Source organism: Microtus pennsylvanicus, chromosome X (assembly GCF_037038515.1).
Source record: "Microtus pennsylvanicus isolate mMicPen1 chromosome X, mMicPen1.hap1, whole genome shotgun sequence".
NCBI lineage: Eukaryota > Metazoa > Chordata > Mammalia > Rodentia > Cricetidae > Microtus > Microtus pennsylvanicus.
The window spans coordinates 38,592,217-38,613,453 of NC_134601.1; positions in this window are offsets into that span (position 1 = coordinate 38,592,217).

The window sequence follows — 21,237 nt, forward strand, 5'->3', positions numbered from 1 at the left end:
ACATTGAAGAGGTTACCTTTGTTAATTTCCTTATCCTCCCCAGATCTACTCTTTGGTGAAAGTTAGCTTCAAGCATTTCTGTATAACACAGAGTGTATTCTCCTATGACCATTTTAATCTCAAGGTGAATTTGACCATTAACACCTAAAATGATTTCTATTCTTTACTGTTTACCATACTAGAACACTTTATATAATTCTCTATTGCTATCTTGTTTTTATAGGCTTTGAAATGAATACCCTCAATGACATAATTAATCGGATTAATTAATTAACTTAATTAAATTAATTAATTAATTAATTAACTAATACGGATGTATTAGAAAGTTTGCTTCAAGATGAGGAAACTGTCATTGCATTTGCAGTGTATTATAACACATTATCTAAGAACAAATATTACCATATCACAAATTATGAAATAAATGTAAATATGTCTCTAGCAAATAATTTCTTTCTAAAATATTTAAAGATTTCTCTGGGTTAATTTATAGATGCACATTTTTATTTATATTTGCTTAAATTTATTCTTTGAAAAGTTCACCCATGTATACAATGTATTATTTAAAGTGAAAATATTAATATTTATTTAATATATGCTTGTAATTCTTTTTGCCTTCAATAGAGATCATGCACACTTTGCAGACACACACACACGCACACATGCTATAAGGGGTAGATCCAAGGCTCCTTTACGTTTGTGTTTGCACCATATTTTTCTCCAAATCTCTCACTGTAAGTAAAAAAAAAAGAGAGTCAAACATGACTAAGTAACTCGTACAGGTAGATGACATCAATATCATGAAATCCTAGGTTAAGATTATGTATTGTATTACAGGCAGTAAGGAAAACAGGGAAATTCTTGCTTTATCCCCCATCCCAATTAATGAATAAGCCCCCAAAAGGTCAGTTTCAAATTAGATACATAACCCTGAGTGTTAACTTTTTAAGATTAAACTTGTTCAGTATTGATTTCTTTTTTCTTTTCTTTTTTTCATTGAAAATGTTTTTTTACAATATATTTTGATCATTGTTTCTTCTCCCAGATTGTCCCAACTCCCACACCTAGCCAACTCCTTACTATCTTTCAAAAAAAAACAGGTACATTAAAAAAGAATTAGAGAAAAAAAAGGGAAATTACAGGGGGAAAAACGTAGATATATACAAGGAAAAACAAAACCCATGAAAACACAAAATTTAAAACCACAATGTATGTTTCCAAAGTCAGTAAAATAAAAATGCCCAAATGAAACAATATGAGAGAAAAGAATATTTACAAATAATTCCATTGACTTCAGTTTGCTCTGGTTATCTATTGCTGGGCATGGGGCCTGCCTTAAGTGTGGTTTACAGTCCCAATGACAATCCATTGAAAGAAAAGGACTATTGCCTTTGCAAGCAGGAGTCAATTGGAGAAAACTTCCTGGCTAGAGATGGGAGTTCACTTCCCTCTCATTTGTTGCTCATTGTCCTTTTGTGGGTTTGCCCTATCTTGATCATATCACTCCAAAGTCTCTCAACTCTTCACAGGACTACCACATCTTTTCTTTCTCCCAGATCTATGTCCTCCTTTACTACTATATTTATTTGTTTGCTTTTGCTTTTGCTTGTTTTTAACCCACCAAATCCAATTAGAGCTGACTATAAGCACGTGAGCATGGGGTGACCCACTGCAGCATGGACAGTCTGTAGACACAAAGAACACATTCTCAGAGGAAATTTAATTCATTCAGTTCATGCCTAGAAGAACATTTGCTCTTGTGCCACTCACTTATCACCTAATAACAACACTTATCACCAATTTACTTTTGAGAAAATGTTACTTTAGCATTTCGTGTCTTCTAGTTTGAATGATTTATTCCAATCTATCTTACTTATTTCAATGCCTCTTGTAGATTAACTGTCCTCATTTAGTCATCTGAAGAACTCAAAAAACTTACCCAAGTGTAGAATTTCTGAAAAGCTACTACTACTAATGCTTAGCCTTCGGGTATTTAATTTGGATGAGGAATAAAGAAAAGAGGTATATACTGGCCTCAGGGAACAAAAAAGAAATATTGAGGTTGAGAAAACTAAGTCTCTGTCTTTCCAATGTACATAAAAGAGATCGAATACTGTGATCAGCTCTGCTGTTCACAGGCTGAAGGTCAATAATTGCCAACCTTTGATAAAGTTTCTCTCCTCTATTAAATCTCATTTTCTTGTATATGCTGGCCAACTATTAGCAGTATGTTCAAAGGGTTATTTATGTATTTCTCTTTAGAACCAAATACAAGTGCCATATGTTTATTGTATACTCTGAGTCCACTGTGTCAATATGCTCTGCTTTGCCTTATAAAGGATGTCATTTGTTGGGTTTTAGTTCCAGGATTTGTTTGTAATCCATTTGAAAGGATGTTGGCAAGTCATCTGACGCTGAAGAATATAACATAAAACTCAGAATTAACTATTGCTTTCAGGACATTGATGACAATTTGTTAATGAATGTCATCAATTCAAAGAATGTTTAAAATTAGTCATTGCAGACAAAAAATGGTAAGTGCCAAGAAAGCTGCCAGCTCACACGTGAAAGTTTGATTGAAGTCTTACCAAATTTGATGTAATAATTTGAAAAATTGACATGATGTTATTGATAATGATATTTGCCAGGCAGAATAAAACCGTTTTTAATTAAGAATAGCAAAAATTAGTCTATTTTTCCATACATATTTATATAACAACATATTGTCTTATGGAGAGCAATATGTAATTAGAGAAAAGATAGGTGAATAAGGATATTATAAAAAGTCCAAGCATTCGGCTGGCAGAGACAGGCGGATCTCTGTGAGTTCGAGGCCAGCCTGGTCTACAAGAGCTAGTTCCAGGACAGGAACCACAAGCAATGGAGAAACCCTGTCTCGAAAAATCCAAAAAAAAAATGTCCTTAAGCCATCATTTATTCTCTCTCTCTCTCTCTCTCTCTCTCTAATTCAGGCTATACTGCAATTCAATAAATAGACCATGCCTGCCTAGCCTTGAACTCATAGATATCAGCATGCCTCTGTCCCCCAAGTGCAGATACCAAAGGCATGCAGCAATGCATTCCAATGTTTTTTTTTCCTTTTGAAATATACCTCAATGTTCTAAAATTTGAAATTGATAATTTCTTTGCATTTTAAGAGTGATTTTATTCAGAGGTAATATTGCATTTAAAACTTTATTGAGTTTAATTTGAAGATTGTGACCAACCACTCACTATCCATTTACAATTATCCTCCACTACTTCTTCATATGAATCTTCCATCTGTCCTTCTGAGCAAATCAAACTAGCATCTTTTGTAGCCTCCTGGTTTAACCATGATGACTTCCTTTTCTGCTTGCATTCAACTTACTTTGCTTTTTACTTTTAATTATCTGACCATATAAAGACTTAGCTGAACAACCCTCACTTAGAGTAAATTATTCTTGATTTGATCATCTCTCCTCAGATGCACTTAGTCATACTTTTCTATGACTCAGCTTTTACTTTTATTTCGGCTTACATAAGAGAAAATTTAAGTTTGCATCCCTTAGATCATGGTAGCTCTCAGAGCACGATGGTGCTCTATGAAGTTAGAGTCTTCCAGAAGGTCTAGCTCATTATTGTCCTCACGGTGGGCTTTCAGCTAATGTTGGTTGAGTCAGCCAGTGGATGACTAATAAATTCCTGTTTTTAGGCTGCAACTAAATCCCATTTGTATGAAGCTCTCTTTTCCCTGTCATCTCAAGCTCTAAGTTCTTCATTTATGAAAATTTCCTTTACATTATGATCTGCACCTCAATTATTTGTAATTGAGCATGATTATACGTTGACTTCCCTTTTAAATTGAGACTAGAAACAATGCTACAGCGTTCAATCAGAGCCTTTCTGGAGCCTTGCTATTCAACTAAAATGTTGAACTGTATTTTAAGACACATTTTATATGCTTTTACACTACAGGGTATTTTCTACCTATGTTCATCAATAATGATAGTCATCATCGTTGCGTAGGTTCCCAATACCCATTTACTTATCTTTTCCCTTTAAAAAATGTTGGTGGTAGTAAGGTTTGAATTCAGTTCCTCATACATATTAAAAATAACAATCTGAATTATGATTCCAGCCTGCTTTAATGTTATAACGCTCACACCATTTTTAAGTTATGTTACATTAAAAGAAAACAACTGAGTTGCTAGGAATAAAGAGTGGAAATATTTTCTAATTTTACACTTCTATTCAGTTAGATGTTCTTACTCCAAAACTGCTTCTGCTTTATTAAAAAGAATATTATCAAATAGTCATAGGATGTTGAACTCTTGGGCCTATTAAATTTGGGGTTTTCCTCATTATAATCCATCCATTTACTTATTAATTCATTTATATAATAAATAATTACTGGACTTGTGCTAGGTAAACATATATTGAAGGTACCTGAGTACTTAAGATCCTACTGGGAAAGGGCAGGAAAAAGCCATAAATGCAAATACAAACAGTTCATTTAAAATGGAGCCATTTAATAGAACAAAATGAAATAGAATAAGGTAAAATAAAAAGTAATCAATTTTAAATTGGGAAAGTAGAAAATTAAAAAGTAACAGAGCGTTATGAAAAAAATTGTAATCATTAATTTTAAAACCCATGTCTGCATATCACATAAAATAATCCCTGTATACTACCAATTTAGCACTGTTAAATTTTGACAAAAATGGCTCACAGAATGATCCAAATAATGATCTTGTCTTTAATTTTACTCATTAATAAATCTTACCCAGGTTACCTATTCTCCCTAACCATAGTTCTTCCTCAGAAAATTTAGAATGTAGAAATACAGTAAAGATATAGATTCACTATGAAGTTAAGAGAGAGTAAAAAGTCCACTTAGCGTAGCAGCTGGCATGCTATAAGCAGTCTTCTGTAAAGTGTTTGCAGCAATTTTGCTATTCAGCAATTAAAGAATCTTTTCATATAAGGAGCTTTTAATACTTAACCTTTAGTGAGACCAATACATATCCATAACCAAACCTCACTGTAAATCTTGGACAAAAAATTATCATGTATACAAATATTTATAAACACACAATCCTTCCTAATTACATGGGATTTGAGGTAAATCCCATTTTCTTCCATACAACTACACTTTAGAGAAAGAAAAAAAAATCATCTCCAACAGAACTTACTATATCTTTGCAGCAGGAACAACAAATAAGCTCGTTCAACATATCAGAGTCTTCTGTGGAATATGACATAGGAGAAACATAGAGGCTAGAATATGAGTTATGCACAGAAAATTATGGAGATCTATACTCCCAATGTTCTTCTACTGTATATCATTCTTGATATATTAGTGAGACCTACATTATCTTTATTACCAGTCATCAATCTCAATTACCACCGCAGCTCTGATTCTAATTCTAAATGCTCCCATGTGGACTTTGATAATAATATTTCAAATGCTAACTCTTTCTGTTTATTTCAATTTTGATTTTAAAGTACTTCAAATATTAATAAACTTCCGATAATATAAATCAGTCTCAATCAACATATACATTAATAACTTACTGTGTTTATTCAAGTATTTTAAGTAAAATGTCTCAGAATATAATGACTCAGTAACATTAACTACTATCTTCAGTAACTAAAATTGTAACTTTTCTGTGACAACTGGAATTATTTTAAAAGAAAAGCCCAATTGTCCTAGTTTTCCTGTATTTTGTGAAAATAATGAAGGACATAAAAAAGAACTGGTAAATTCTTTCTAGTCACCGACTTAAAACTATGTTGGTAAGCAGAATATATTGAATTTAATTTTTATTACATTTTATATTTATTCTTTGCTTGAGACAGGGTTTCTCTGTAGCTTTGGAGCCTGTCCTGAAGCTAGCTCTTATAGACCAGGCAGGCCTCAAACTCACAGAGATCCACCTGCCTCTGCCTCCTGAGAGCTGGGATTAAAGGCATGCACCAGCGTTACCCAGATTTATTTTTATTTTTTTATTGTCTATGTATCTCTATGTATGTATGAAGGTATGTATTTTGCATGTGTGTATGCATGTATGTCTGTGTATATGTTGGAACATGCATGTCAGAGCATGTGTGTGGAGGTCAAAAAACAATTTCTTGGAATAAGTTCTTTCTTTCTACCATGTGGATTCAAGGAACTGAACTCAGGTCAGCGGACATGGCAGCAGGAGCCTTATCCCTGAAGCATATCACTCACCTAGTATTTAATATTCTTAGTTCTGGGTAGACTAAAATAGTCTAAAAGGGCTGATAGTATTACAAAGACATTATGATGGTAAATAGAAAAAATAAGATCAAATGAATAGGTCTCTCTCACTGTTTTCCTCCTGATTGTATGTGTTTGTTGTCAGAGCAGTAGCATTAAGTAAAAAGTACTCATCATGGCTCTGCCAGTAATTAGCTGTGTGCTCACGCACTACCCATAGCTCTGTGCTTCAAAGTCCTCATCAAACAGGCAGATGATATCAGCTTTCGCTAACTGCCAGAGATAACTCAAAAGAGAGTGGAGCTATAGATAAGGACAGGTATTGGAAGGAATTAAATATGGATGCTAATTAGACTGCACTAATTAATATTCTTTTTATCTTACTTCTTAATACGAAATATTAGCCTGCAATAATAGCACTGGCGACATTAGTCCAGTTAGACATCAGTGGATAGTTAGTTCTGCACAATACAAAAACATATCAACATATAAAGAAGTCATTAGTTTTTCATAAATGCCACAGAGGAAAAAAGTTTTGTTTTCTTTCATTGAGAAGCTGATGGCATTATTTATACAACGGCAATAAGCCATTCACTAGGTGTTCATGTCCAACTTCTAATATTGTTATCCAAAGTACAAGTCTAGCTGGAGCATTTCCTTGTTGCTTTTGAGCTCCATTCAAGTACTCCTGTCAGCTCCAGTATCCTCAGATAGGTAACTGTTGACAAGTTGCCAGGCAGCTCAAAAGGTTCCTTTATCCAATCTTCTTTTGTTAAAATCCAAAACCCATTTACGTCAACTTTTATTGGTAGTGGTTAAAAAGTTTTTACTAGACTGGTTGGTTTTATAAGTTTTTACTAGACTAGAAAAATGCAGTAGCATACATAAAGTTTTGTTTTCTTCATAATTTAATTTTAATTATCATGGATTTCCAATAACAATACAGTGGATCTACAAATGCAGAAAATGCTTTAAATGTAATATGTTTTTCTACCGAAAGGCAGGGAACTTTATAACAACAACAGAGAGAGGGTAGTTAAGGACAAGCAATCAATTATATAATTATCATCTTAATTGATAAACTTTGATAACAGAGTTAAGTAATCAATTGACCTGGCAAACTCTCAATTTATCCGTCTCTACATTTGAGGCCCTGAGAAAAGGAGGACATGTTAGAAGAGAAAAATTAAAAATACCCTGAAAGGAAACCTGGCCTTGCTGATAATCGATGCCTGTAAAATATCGCCTCATGTAAACACCATCACAGATTGTTCTAATTAAAATCTGCATATTCTTTAAATTATAAATTTTTTACTCTCTCTGTGTGTACATGTATTACATGAAACACAACATTTATGTGGAGGTCAGAATATAACTTTTGGATGTTGGTTCTTTTCTACCATCATATGAGTTCTAGAGTGTTTATCTGCTCCAGGGCCTGCAAGGCTAAGATTTCTAGGATTGAAGGATATTCCAAAGACTTGAGTGATGATAAATTATGGGACTCCAGGATTGTGAGTTCAAATGTATTTCAAACAATGTACTTTTCGTTTTTATAGTTAGGTCCAGTAAAATATGAGGGGACGTTTACTGTTAGCTTAAACAAATACAAGTACAGTGACGGAATATACTAGGTGTTACATCTTATTATCTTTGTTCATGTGGAAAGTATCAAGAATATTACTCCCAGGCATTCACCTTTTCCACAGAGATAATGTGAATAATTCAGGGCATTCTCCTCAGGGCCTTCTTTTTAAGTGCATTCATTTAACATAATTTATGCAATTCTTTTTGGAAGGCCACTTCGTGGGAAGAACATTTTGCACTTTCCCCATCTGTAGTTCCCAATAAGTTCACAGCTTTCTTACACGGGCTCTCACACTGGAGACTGAACTCAGGTTGTCAGCCCTGTAGGCAAGAGCAATGCCATCTTGCTGCCCATAAGTCTAGATATTTTTCAATACCAGAGCCACTTGGCAATGACTATACACTATGATAAACTATGTAAATATATAGACCTTGAATTAAAGAATGATCCTTGATTCTAGGTAAATACATGTATTACGTTCTCAGCACAGCTCCTTCATAGGGACTTTACATCTTCATATTGCTGAATCTGGAACAAGTGTGCCAACTGAATTTAGCTGTGCATAAGAAAATGCATTTCTTCCGGTGAGTTTATTGTTCAATTTATTCCACTACTGCAAGTCAAATGCCTTTTATCTCTCAATATCTCAATGAAACTATATCAATCCAGTACTCTGGTAGAGTGTGTGCTCAGCATTAATGATGTTCAGGGTTCAGTCTTGAACATACAAAAGAAAAACCTGTCTATACCTATCTTAGCAAAGTAATTTTTGCCTTTAGAGTAGATCTTCAGATTATTGGCTAGAATCGAAGCCTTTTGTGAATAATGAATATCAGTGTATTTGAATGTCTTATAAAGTTCCCACATACTTCCAGTTCTTTTTATGTCTGTTTCTTCCACATATGCCAAATTCTGCTCAAAACTAATGTATTACCTACAATATAATACTACATTAAGTCTGAATTTGCCAACCACTAGTTTTGTGAGGCTTGCTTCTGCAACTTTATATGCTAGATCACACTTCAGATAATTTTATTATCTGTTATGATCAAGCACACATTAATCAAATTTGATAGATTATTTTAACTTCAACTAAGGATTGTATTCTCGACACTTAGTCTTATGGTTAGGTCAGCAAATTCTCCTCATTGTTCTTAACTATTCTTTCCCCACTCTGTAACAGAATCTACCTGGGTCCTTGCAACTGATCTTAATATTAAGGTTTTTTTCTAACCATTATCATAGGATGCCCACAAATTTTAACTATTGGGAAAAATTTTTCCATTATTCAAACCTTCTTTTGACATTTGTTATTTAGGACTAAAATTCAGAGTGATCTCTAACAGTTCAATGAATCTACTTATTTATTATGATATGCAGATGCTATTAGTGTAGAAATAGAATCTATTAAGATTTTAATGGTCTAAATTTCATAGTTCAGTAGATGATATTAAGTATTGTTATAAAAGTGCACTGGCTTGGATTGTAGACAATAAGCCTAGCACAACAGAAATAAAAACTGTGCAGGTACAAATTAAGCCCAGAAACCAAGTCTAGAAAATAAATTAGAGAAAAAAATCATACTACTTATTAAAATAGAGTACAATATGATAGTCAAGTGTAAGATTATGAAAATTGTAGTCTTATGTTATATATTGTCTAGGATGACACTATTCTCAATTGAAGTCTGCTGTATATACAACAATATCACCTTGCTTGAATATATAGATGGTCTCATAATGTGAATATATGAAATGAGTGACACATTAGGTTAGGAGTTCTAGTCACATTAATGCAATAAATATCACTTGATACAAAATTAAATAATATGAAAGAAAAATGCTTATATGAACAAAATATAAGCTCTTACTCTCATGAAAAATCACAAAAATGTCAATTTTACTTATGTCATATTATGAAAGTATTATGAAAGCAATATATAAAAATATAGTATCATATGTTCTTTTATTTTTGCATAAGGTTTATACTATTTATAACTGCTTAGTATAAGCTAAAATAAGGACAATATATGTAATGAACATGTAAATACTGTCATGACTGTTTACTCAGCAATCAAGAAATTTTTACCTTATAAACAAAATAAAAAACAATTATGACTTTAGAATAAGGAACATAGATTTAAATGTTGCATAAACGTGACTACAGTATGATTTAAATTATTATTAGTAATAGAACTCTGAAGAATGTCACTCAGATACAAAATGTAATAAATAATTTAAATAATACAACAAGATTAACCATGATGAAGCTTAATATAATATTATGGAATAAAAGTATGGAAAATGCTCAAATTAGTTATCAAATTGGATGGACAACTGAGAGTATACAATGACACAGATAAAGTTTGAGAATATATAATCATATGATTATGTGTCATGTATGTAAGATAAAATAAAAAGGGAAAAGGGTCACTAAGTAAACAATGGATATGTACTCATGAAATTTAAATTTAGATAATTTACATGCCTGATAACAAGGAGAAACAAATATAACAGCTACAAAAAGATTCATGAGTGCATAAGAACAAAAACTTCACGAAATTACAGGAATAATTCTACAAATGAAAGGCCTCAGTATTCCAACAAAAGTTTAGTATGACAAATAAACACAAAGATATTCCTTATCATTTAATATTTGAGAAAGAAGAGTATGGTGGATATGCAGGAGAAGAACATCGCAGAAGTACTGGACCTGCAAGATACCCCTAAAAATGCAGTACTTCAACTTGGGGACACCAACAACAGTCGAATTGGACTTAAGACCTATTTAATAGGAGTAAGTTTCTACCTGGTACTATAAATATCACCAACTACTTATGCCTGGGGAGGTCAACTTAAAGACAAGCACGTGATATATGTAAACTCTAGATACTGATCTCTTTAATTAGTAAGAAAAATCTTCCTCACAGCCTCACATGGCAAAATCTCACTTGAATGTATGTGGTTAGAATTTGATCACATTATTACACTCCAACTTTAGAAAAGGCTGGGAGCATGAGTGCCTGACATTGTTACAGTCTTTTATAAAAAGAAATTCTGTCAGCAAGTAAGAGAGAAAATGGTACTGGCTAATGGATATGTAACCAAAATGTCTGCTATAGTTAACTATTATGGGGGGAAATGATAGGACAATTTTTATATTTTTTGGCAACACCAGGTGCCAAAAATGAAAACAGTACCAGAAGCAGTTGTATATTTTTTTGTTATATATGTGTTTGTATAAGACTACACAAGTCAGAAGTCTACATAATTTAATCAGTTTTACGTGGCAAACACATTTATATAGACACCAGCCAGAATAACAATATCAATACTACAGTCGATTTAATTAAAGGACTTTTTTTAAATAGGAAAAAAATGCCCTCTTTTAAGAAAAATTTTAAGACAGTGTCTCATATATTCAAGGCTGAACTTGAACTCACTATGTAGCTGAAAGTGGTTTTGAACTTATGACCCTTGTGCCTCTAAGTTTCAGCTATGTGTCACTATGCCTAGATTATTTGGTGCTGGGAACTCAAACCCAGGGTTTCATGTATGTTAGCAAGTACTATACCAACGGAACAACAATTTCAGTCCCCAAAATGAATTCTGATATAAATATTTGCAACAAAAAGAAGAAATACATAATTTAACAAGTATATAAAATACTCACAAATATATAAAAAGACCTTTAATAAAAATAATGCAAAAAGAACACAAATACCTCAAAATAAACACATAGCTAGCAATGAGGTATCATTTGTTCTTCTTACTTCTTCCAAAATATCTAAATATACAACAAAGCCAAGTTTGGTGGCAACATTAACACATGCCTGCCATTCCACTTACAAAGTAGAGACAGCTGGCTCAGGAGTTCAAGGACAATCTGGCTTACAAACACAGTCTGAAGCTAGCCTCTGCTACATAAAACTTGGAATAAAAAAATCAAACAAAATAAAATTCCATCTAATACTGGTTAGTTATTAACACTTAGGCTTGCACTTTTGGTGCTAGAAAATAGTATAAACTTTACTAACAAAATATGGCGACAAGTGTAAAATCACTTATTTATATATAAGAATTTCTTAGTTAGGCTTTCTGTGGCTGTGAAGAGACAGCATGACCATGATAACTCTTAGAAAGGAAAACATTTAATTGGGGTAATTTACTGTTTCAGAGGTTTCAACCATTATCATTATGGCAGGACATGGTGACATGAAGGTAGACATGGTACTGGAGAAGGAGCTGAGGGTTCTACATCTTGATCCACAGGCAACAGGTAGTGAAACTGTGTGTACACTGAGCATAGCTTGATCATAGGAGACCTCAAAGTCCACTCCCACAATGACAGACTTCCTCCATCAATGTCACACTTCCTAATAGAGTCACTCCCTATGAGCTAATTGGAGCCAATTACATTCCTTGTAGGAAGTTAAGGCCTACCAGGCCAAAAGAAGCAAACCTAGAGTTTGTCCAGCATTGTCAGAGGTCCTGATTGTGCCTGGCCAGTGTGGGACAACCAAGCAATATCAACTGTCAACGAATGAGAATGCCTGGGAGCTCAGTGAGTTTATAAGTTTTTCCTGTTGTTAAATAAATGAGTCTGATCTACACCTTCTACCTGACTTCCAAGTGTTTGAGACATTGACATTTCACCTTCTCACCCCTTCCCCTTAGGAAGCAAGAAACTGCCACATTACTCTCCCTGGTCCCTATAAGCTTATAACAATATCATAATGCAAAATGCATTTAGTTCAACTTCAAAAGTCCCCGTAGTCTATCACAATCTTGGTAAGGTTTAAAGTTCAAAGTTCTGAGATTCACACACTCTCTTAACTATAATCTGCTATAAAATAAAACTAAAAAAAATCAAATACCTCCAACATATGATGGCACAGGATATATATTACCATTCCAAAATGCAGGGAAAGGAGCATAGTGAGGAAATCCTGGAACAAAGCAAGACTGAAAATCATCTGAGCAAGCTCCAAACTCTGCATCTCCATGTCTGATATCAAAACGTTCTTCTGATCTCCAATTGCATTCAGCTTTGTTTACTGCATGGTCAGGCAAATGCAGGAATACTCCACTCTCAGTGCCAACTTCTTAGACTCTCTGTTGCTGTGAAGAGACACCATGACCACAACTCTTAGAAATGGAAACATTTAGTTGGGGTGGCTTACAGTTTCAGAGGTTTAGCCCATTATCATCATGGTAGGACATGGCGGCATGTAGGGAGACATGTTGGAGAAGCAATTGTGTGTTCTACATCTTGATCTACAGGCAACAGGAAGTGAAATTTGTGTACACTGAGCCTAGCTTGAATATAGAAGACCTCAAAGTCTATCCTACAGTTACATACTTCCTCCAACAAGGCCACACCTACTTCTACGAGGCCACACCTCCTAATAGTGCCACTCCCAGCTTATGGGGGTCAATTACATTCAAACATACATACAAACATCCTCCATTATGGATACATTATCAGAAAATTTGAATATATATGTAAGATAGATATTATTGTGTTGCATAGAAATACAAAACTATTGAGAATAACTAAATATTCACCTTAAGTAGTTGAACACGTTGTGATCCTTTTATATGAGAGGATGTTTGAAAGCAATTTGCAAATGATGCTGATTTTAATAATAGAAAGAATGCCAACAGCATAATGATGCATTATGAGAACAGATTGTTAAACAGTTTGTGATATGTGGTACTTCTTTGTGCGTGGAAAGATTGCATCGCTTAAAAATGTTCATAATTTCTTGTTTTATTTGATTTTTAAACATTTGTTTTTGTAAACTACAAAAAAAGTTGGCTTGGTCTTAAAGAGTGGGTGGAGAGTGAATCCAGATTCTTTAGTATTAAAACAGCAAGTTGATATTCATCTGTGGCCCTCAAAAAAATTTAGAGAGATTTGCAAGTCCCAGAGAACCTAGACAACAATGAGGACCCTACGAGAGACTTACATAGATGTAATCTACATGGGAAGTAGAAAAAGGCAAGATCTTCTGAGTAAATTGGGAGCATGGGAACCTTGGGAGAGAGTTGAAGGGGAGGGGAGAGGAGGGAAGAGGAGCAGAGAAAAATGTATAGCTCAGTAAAATCAATAAAAAATTTAGATTTGCAAGGAGTTAAAACATACCTTGGTAGTTGACTATTACTGGAAAATAAATGCAAGCATTGGAAGAACACACAGCCAGGCCTGTTTGAACAGGCTAAATAACCCTAGGTACTCAGGATGTTGGGGAAAGATAATCATGAATCCAAGGCCCACCTGAGATCCTGAGATCCAGTTTAATAATTGTACCTTGTCTCAAAATAAAGTAAATAACCTGGTATATAAGTAAATGGTAGAGGGCTTGCCTGGCGCAAACAAGGTTTTAGATTCAGTCCCAAGTACTGCATGCAAACAGGCAGGCAGACAGGAAGGAAGGCAAGCAAGCAGGCAGGAAGGGAGGGAAGGAAGGAGGAAGGGAACAGAAGAAAGAATGAAGAGGAGAAGGGAAGAAACAGGAGAAAGAATGAAGAATGGGTAAAGGGAGAGAAGAAAAGTGTACATATACACAAGAATTTTACTACATCAAGGCAGTTGTGATTGGTAAGACATAATGCTATTGTCTAGAGATAATCTAGAATTTATTCAGACTTGGAATGAGTTAGGAAATGAATGACCTTGAGAGGTTGAGGTGTAAAGATTTCTAGAAGCCAGGAGTTGTAAACAACTTTGGCAATGTAAATAAATGAATAAATAATGAATGAGAGGATGAATTAATAAAACATAAATAAGGAGGGTAATGGATTAATACATGATTGCAACAGTCCTATGTAGATAGGACAATGAATCTTCTTTTATTTAAAATAGAGAACTCTGAGGTAAAAAGAACATAGGTCAGGTTCCATGTTATACAATTGCTAATCCAATCCATAGAAAGAGGCAATGAGAGTGCATTGATATGTATGTGTATATATATATGCATATGTGTATATATATATATATATATATATATATATATATATATATATCAGTGTTTCTCAAATTTAATTTATTGCATGTGGAAGAATTGGGAATGTTGATAGAACTCATAGACAGGTGTTCTAGAAGCAGTGTCATCAGGCAGACTGTTTTTTCTTGGTTAATGTGTTTTTTGTTTACTCATTGATTTAATTTTTTTAAAAAATATGGTTAATGTTTTAAAATCAGAAACTTTTACATAAAAATAATTCAAACCTTTACATTGTTTGCTTTTGAAAAATGTAATATATGGCAACACTTAATTTTGTATGGCAGTCATCATTTATCATATCTTAGCTGAGGCAGTTACCTTACAAAGCCGTACCCACTCCTCAGCATACTCATTCCTTGTCCCTTCTAGTCACCTGGCTGACATCTTTATTAGAATTTAAGGATTCCTCTCTACAGCACACAAAGTCCTTTGAAATAACATTAACTGGGAAAGTTAAAAGACAGTCTACATTTTGTGACCCAGATAAGACTGTGGGAACAAAGATAGAATTTACTGCATCAAACCAAGAAATTTCTCATGGCCCTTTCTTCATCCCGATAAAGAAAATCCACTTTCCTAGCACTGTTATGGAATTTGTATTTTGCTAATGATTTGTTAGGGGAGTTGAGATTGAAGTTACACTTTTGTGACTCCTTCAAAGCCTTTCTTTGTGATAAGAACCATCATCAAGTTTTGTCTGACTAGTCTTGCCTCAAAACTAGGGCACATCCCACTTCAAAGTTCGCCCCTTTCTTATGCATTCTAAGTTAGTACTTTCTTATTTTTAATATCACAGTTATGTTACAGCTTGTCCAAAAGCCCTGCTTTATGATGAATACTGCTTAGGAATTTGTGAGGTGATTATAAATGATAAATTGCTTTCAATTCCAGTTTATCTCCTTTTGTACTTGTATTATATAATTCTGCGACATATATGACAATTCTACATGGGGAACTGATTGCCTGTGACCAAGGAGATTCATGTTGTAGTCCTATCTGACACTATGAGAAGATGAAATTGGATAAGCCGCACAGCACAAGAATCTCATTAATTGCCATTTGTAAATGAGACTGCAATCATGTTCTTCTTGTACAATATGACTTTTAATTTAATATCAAATATAGTGTGTAATATGAACTGATTTTTTAAAAGTTGTTGACATTTAATGAATGTATGTTAAAATCTTTAGCTTAAGTTTCCATTTCGCAAATATCTTTTCTTGAAAACTCATCATGTTTCCAGAAACGGTCTGAATATTTTCTAAGTACTTTTTCTTTTAACCTCTGTAATCATTTGATGTGGCAGAGATCTACCATTTTTGTACAAGAAACTAAAACTCAAATAAGTCAAGAAGTTGTCAAGGTCATCTGTCAAAATCAAAGCTCTATGTTCTTTGAGGGCTCCCATACTCTTTTTGCCACTAGGTTATCCCCTTGAAATGGCACACTACACTATCCAACTATAAATTTGGAAACATCTGTATGCAACCAGAGAAAACAATAAAATACAACTGGCGAAACTGGTAGATTCAGGATATGTGAGAAACAGGATTGGCATACTATAGGAACAAGATTCTTCAGCCATGATTATGATGCTGTATGAGGTTTTGCTGCTGAATGTGGGCATTGAAAGATGTGGCAAAAGTCAAAAGGTTTTGAAGAATTCAATAACAAAAATTAGTTCAAAATCAAATATGCAATGAATCTGAGATGCTTTGGCAATATTTTACCATCTTGCATAATAGGACTTCCCTCTAGTCCTGGAAAACCAAAGGGAGACCTATAAGAAGGGAAGGAAGGAAAAGTGTTTTGAGAGGGGGTGGTAAAACGTGTGTATTGGGAGAAAGCAAAGGTGTAAGTAAGTGAGCACCAAGGAGTATGAGAACGTCACCCAATGTGAAGCAAGAATTTCCACATAAAGCTGAAGAAAGTTTTTTTTTAAAGCATTCTAAGCAGACAAAAGAAGAGTCAAGCATGGCTTCTAGGTAGCAGCATTGTCTCAGATTGGCTCTGCTTGTTTGTAGCAAGCAGAAGTATGGCTCCTTCAAAAGAGGACTAGAAGCAAAAATCGTGCAGCTTTTTTAAGAGGCCTTGTCACCAAACACATAAATGGTGTTCACAAGCAGTCCAGCGGCATGCTTCTTGGTGGTGGCATGGACCTAGAAACTCTACACAGTTGTGGTTAGAAACATTGCTCCCACCAGTACCTCTACCATGAACCTAATCCCTCAGGAAGCCAAGGAGTAGAATGCATCCATTAGTCAAAGCCACGGCTTTAATCCTAGTCATGTTGCTTAGCAAACTAAAGACACACATGGTCGAAAAAAGGGGGTATATAATAAAAGCAGATTCAGAGAAAAAAAACAAAAAAAAATCCTCCAAATTATTTACAATGTGTTTAAAAATATGCATAGACTTGGGAGAGAAAATTAAAAGGATATAGAATGTCCTTAAGAAGAGAGAGAGAGAGAGAGAGAGAGAGAGAGAGAGAGAGAGAGAGAGAGTAGGTGGGTGTCATGGTGCACACCTTTAATCCCAGCACTTGGGAAGCAGAGGCAGGCAGATGTCTGAGTTCAAGGCTAGCGTGCTCTACAGAGTTCATTTCAGAACAGCCAAAGATATACCAATAAACCCTGTCTCAAAAAACAAGAATAAAAATAAAATAGAGTTTCAAAAACTTAAAGCAACATAAAGATGGAAAATATGCAGAGAATCTAGATACTGTTTGTTATTGTGTTGTCTATGAATTGTTTGACTTCTGAAGAAAAGAAAACTGATTATAAATATTGCCAGATTAATCCAATCTATATATTTTGAAAATGCCTTGACTTAAAACTTTAAGTCAAAACATATGTTACTTTGGAAAAGAGGTTTTGCTTTTGTTTCCACAGAAAATGAGAGGTTGTGGATTTATTTTGGTTTAAGAAAAATAAGGTATGATCAAGGAAAACCCCTTGAAAAATCAACATTGGGAATAAATGGCCCAGACGATTCAACATTTTAGAGCACCTTTTTTGCAGTTGCCCCTGTATTCTGCATCCAAAACAGCATCAAAACTGTTGGCTGGGATGATTCAGCCTCAGAAAACCCTCTAGTCAAGTCTTGATCATAATCCTAGATATTCTTTAGGTCCCCATAAAATTATCAGTGCCCATAATCAACAGGAAGTAGCCTAGAAATCTATGCCCACATTCCCCCAAACTGAATTATGCATCATTGTCTTTGTTTTGAGTGTTTGTTGCCGGTTGTTGATAATGGTAAGAAAAGAAAGCTAAACAAAGGAGAATAGATTCAAGGTTCTTGTTTTGAAAAGAAAAAAAAGGGGGGGGAAGTGATATGGGATAATTCTCTTGTACCTTGTAAAGTGTTGTCACTTGTATTGGTTTAATAAAATGCTGATTGGTCAGTAGCCAGGCAGGAAATACAGACAGGAAGACCAGACTAGGAGAATTCTGGGAGGATGAAAGGCTCAGTCTGGAGTCACCAGTCAGAAGCAGAGGATACAAGATGAGAGTGCCTCACTGATGAAAGGTACCAAGCTACATAGCTAATATTGACAAGAGTTATGTGTTAATTTACGTTGTAAGTGATGATAATAAGCCTGATCTAATAAGCTGAACAGTTTATAATTGTTATAAGTCTCTGCCTGTTTCTTTGGGCCTGAATGGCTGTGGGACCAGGTGGGACAGAAACTTCTGTCTACAATTGGGAAAGGTGTGGAACAAAAGTAAAGACTTATTGAAAGGTTATAAGGATATTTGACATTTGAGTAAGCTAACCAAAAAAAAAAAATTAAATTTGAAAGTGAAGCTCCCTGCACGGATATATAATGATACTCCCTGAATCCATAGGTTATTAAATGAAAACTCCAACGCAAACAATGAACCACCTTACACTGAGCTGTTGATCAGAAAGGTCTCAGAGGTTTTCCAATAATAAAGAGATTTTTCCCTGTCAGTTGGTTGCCCACTGAACCAATGCTTAAGACATCATCTGCCTTTGTCACAGGATAGAGAGAACAAAAGCTGGACCTGAAGCTTGCACTCACCTTGCCTAAAGGTGCTATGGAGTCAACTGAAGGACAATTGCCACCAATTAACTTATTCAGCTGTGGACCCCGTGTGTAGTAATGGTGACCAGTCATGTACGAAGTGCTCACTGTTATAATAGCAGCAAGTTTTGTGATTGATTTTGATGCCTTCTCCATAGAAGAGAATTCACATCTGGTATTTTAAAGCAGCGTTAAACCCTGTCTGGTACAGATGTAGGCCAAGTATGGAAGCTAGGCTGATTTATTACTAAATGGACACAGTATTTCAATAAAATTGCTTTCTAAGTAATTACGTTTATGTCCATAGATTAGTGCTACTATCGGCTTTGGATAGGGGAACTTCTTTTTGGAGTGAGCATCATTAAATGTAGAGACTTGTAACTGTTCAAAGTGATAAGAACAAAAGTTTGTTCAATATTCAGGTTACATGCTATAAGTTGCAATGATTTTTACTGTTTTCTACTAGTATAGAAACATCCTGATTTTTCTAGTTATGGTTGCTCAGGGCTGTTTTTCCAACATTGGAAACACATCATTAGGCAGGAGTACTAGCATGACTTTAAGGCCAGCCTGGGATACGTAGTGAGTTCTAGGCTACCTTTCACTATATAAGTAAGATCCGGTCTCAGAAATTCAAAATAAAAGAAAAACCCTCTAAACCATAATGTTTTGATTATATAAAACAAAGACTTTAAATATTTCCTTATTAGCAGTCCTTAATATGTAAGTCTTAAAGTAGTATATGTTTGTATTATGCTGTGTTATTATGTTTCATTTTTATTTTTTTAATTTTTTTATTTGAATAATGATTTCTTTATTTTATTTTTTAAAAAGAAAACAAACTATCTTTATCCATTATACATATCAATCCAAGTTTCCACTCCCTCCCCTCCTCTCATTTTCTCCAGTTAGCCTCCCACCCAATCCCATATTCATTCCACAGAGAGAGTAGGCACATTGCTTTGTTGCAGAAGATCCAAGGCCCTCCCTACTATGTCAAGGCTGAGCAAGGCATCCATCCAAAGAGAATGGACACCGGATTTTTGACAAAGTAGCTAAAGTTATACAATTACAACCTCTGTCTTCTTCAAAAAACACCCATTGCTCATAATTGCTAAGCTATCTCAAGCCACATTTTTATTAAAAAATTATTCTTATACATTTTAAGTAAAATATATTCAATTACTTTACCCCTTCCTTGTCCTATCTACATGCCTTTCCAAATTCTTCTTTCAATTTCTTCCTTGTTAAGTGTGAGCGAATAGTAGGTTTAAAAAAGTGAGTAAAATCTGCTGGGTCCATTTCTGTTGGCTGTGTGTTATAGTTTCAAGACTGAACAGCCTGTTTTGAATACACAAATAGAGAGGACATCCATGCATGTGGCTAAATCATCCACTTGCAGTAGAATTCTTATCTTTATTGAACAACATGAGTTTGAGCTTTATGTTATCTAGACTGCCTTTGACAGAAAACATTAGTTAGAATAGGAAACTTGGAAGAGTGAATACCTAAGCCAACACTTCCTGGTGCCATGCCCTTGAAGTTGTGCAGCGGTGGTTAAGAGCATTGCCTGCTCTTCCAAAGGTCCTGAGTTCAATTCCCGGCAACCACATGGTGGCTCACAACCATCTGTAAAGAGGTTTGGTGCCCTCTTCCGGCCTGCAGACATGCACACAGACAGAATATTGTATACATAATAAATAAACAAATATTTTTAAAAAATCCCTCCCAAAATTTTAAAAAAATATGTTTCATTTTAAAAATTTCTGTTTTAGCTTTTGACTAAAGTTTCATTAAAATTGTTCAATGAATTTTGGCAATTTCTAAGAAAGTCTAAAAACGTTCTGAAACATATTTGTGCCAGTTCTCTACGTTATTATGCAAAGTAGCATTCAGGATTAAACCAATGAACTCTGAAAAACATTGAAATTGCTCTATATATTATAGTATCAAATATTTATTCAATATTTATTTGAAGCAGTTTAATATTATAAGTATATAAATTTGTTTAATCTTTAAAATATGGTATTTTATATAAATTTGTTTCATCTGTAATATATGATAAAACTCTATATGTACAAAGAAATAATTATTAAAAATTCCTTTTTGATTTATTATTAGTAACTGATTTGTATACCTCCCTTATATACCTGTATCACAAACCCAGTGTTCATATAAAAATGTATTAGGCAAAAGGAGGTTATAAGTTACAAGGTTTCTGGAGCCCTCATATGTTGCTAAAGTCAAAATACCTTAAAAGAATTGCCCTCATATGTCTCCCAAAGTACGGGGGAAAGTATATTTGATTCTCCTGACCACATGAGGTTTTAGTTTTCCATTTGAATGGCAATACTGTATATAATCTCAGC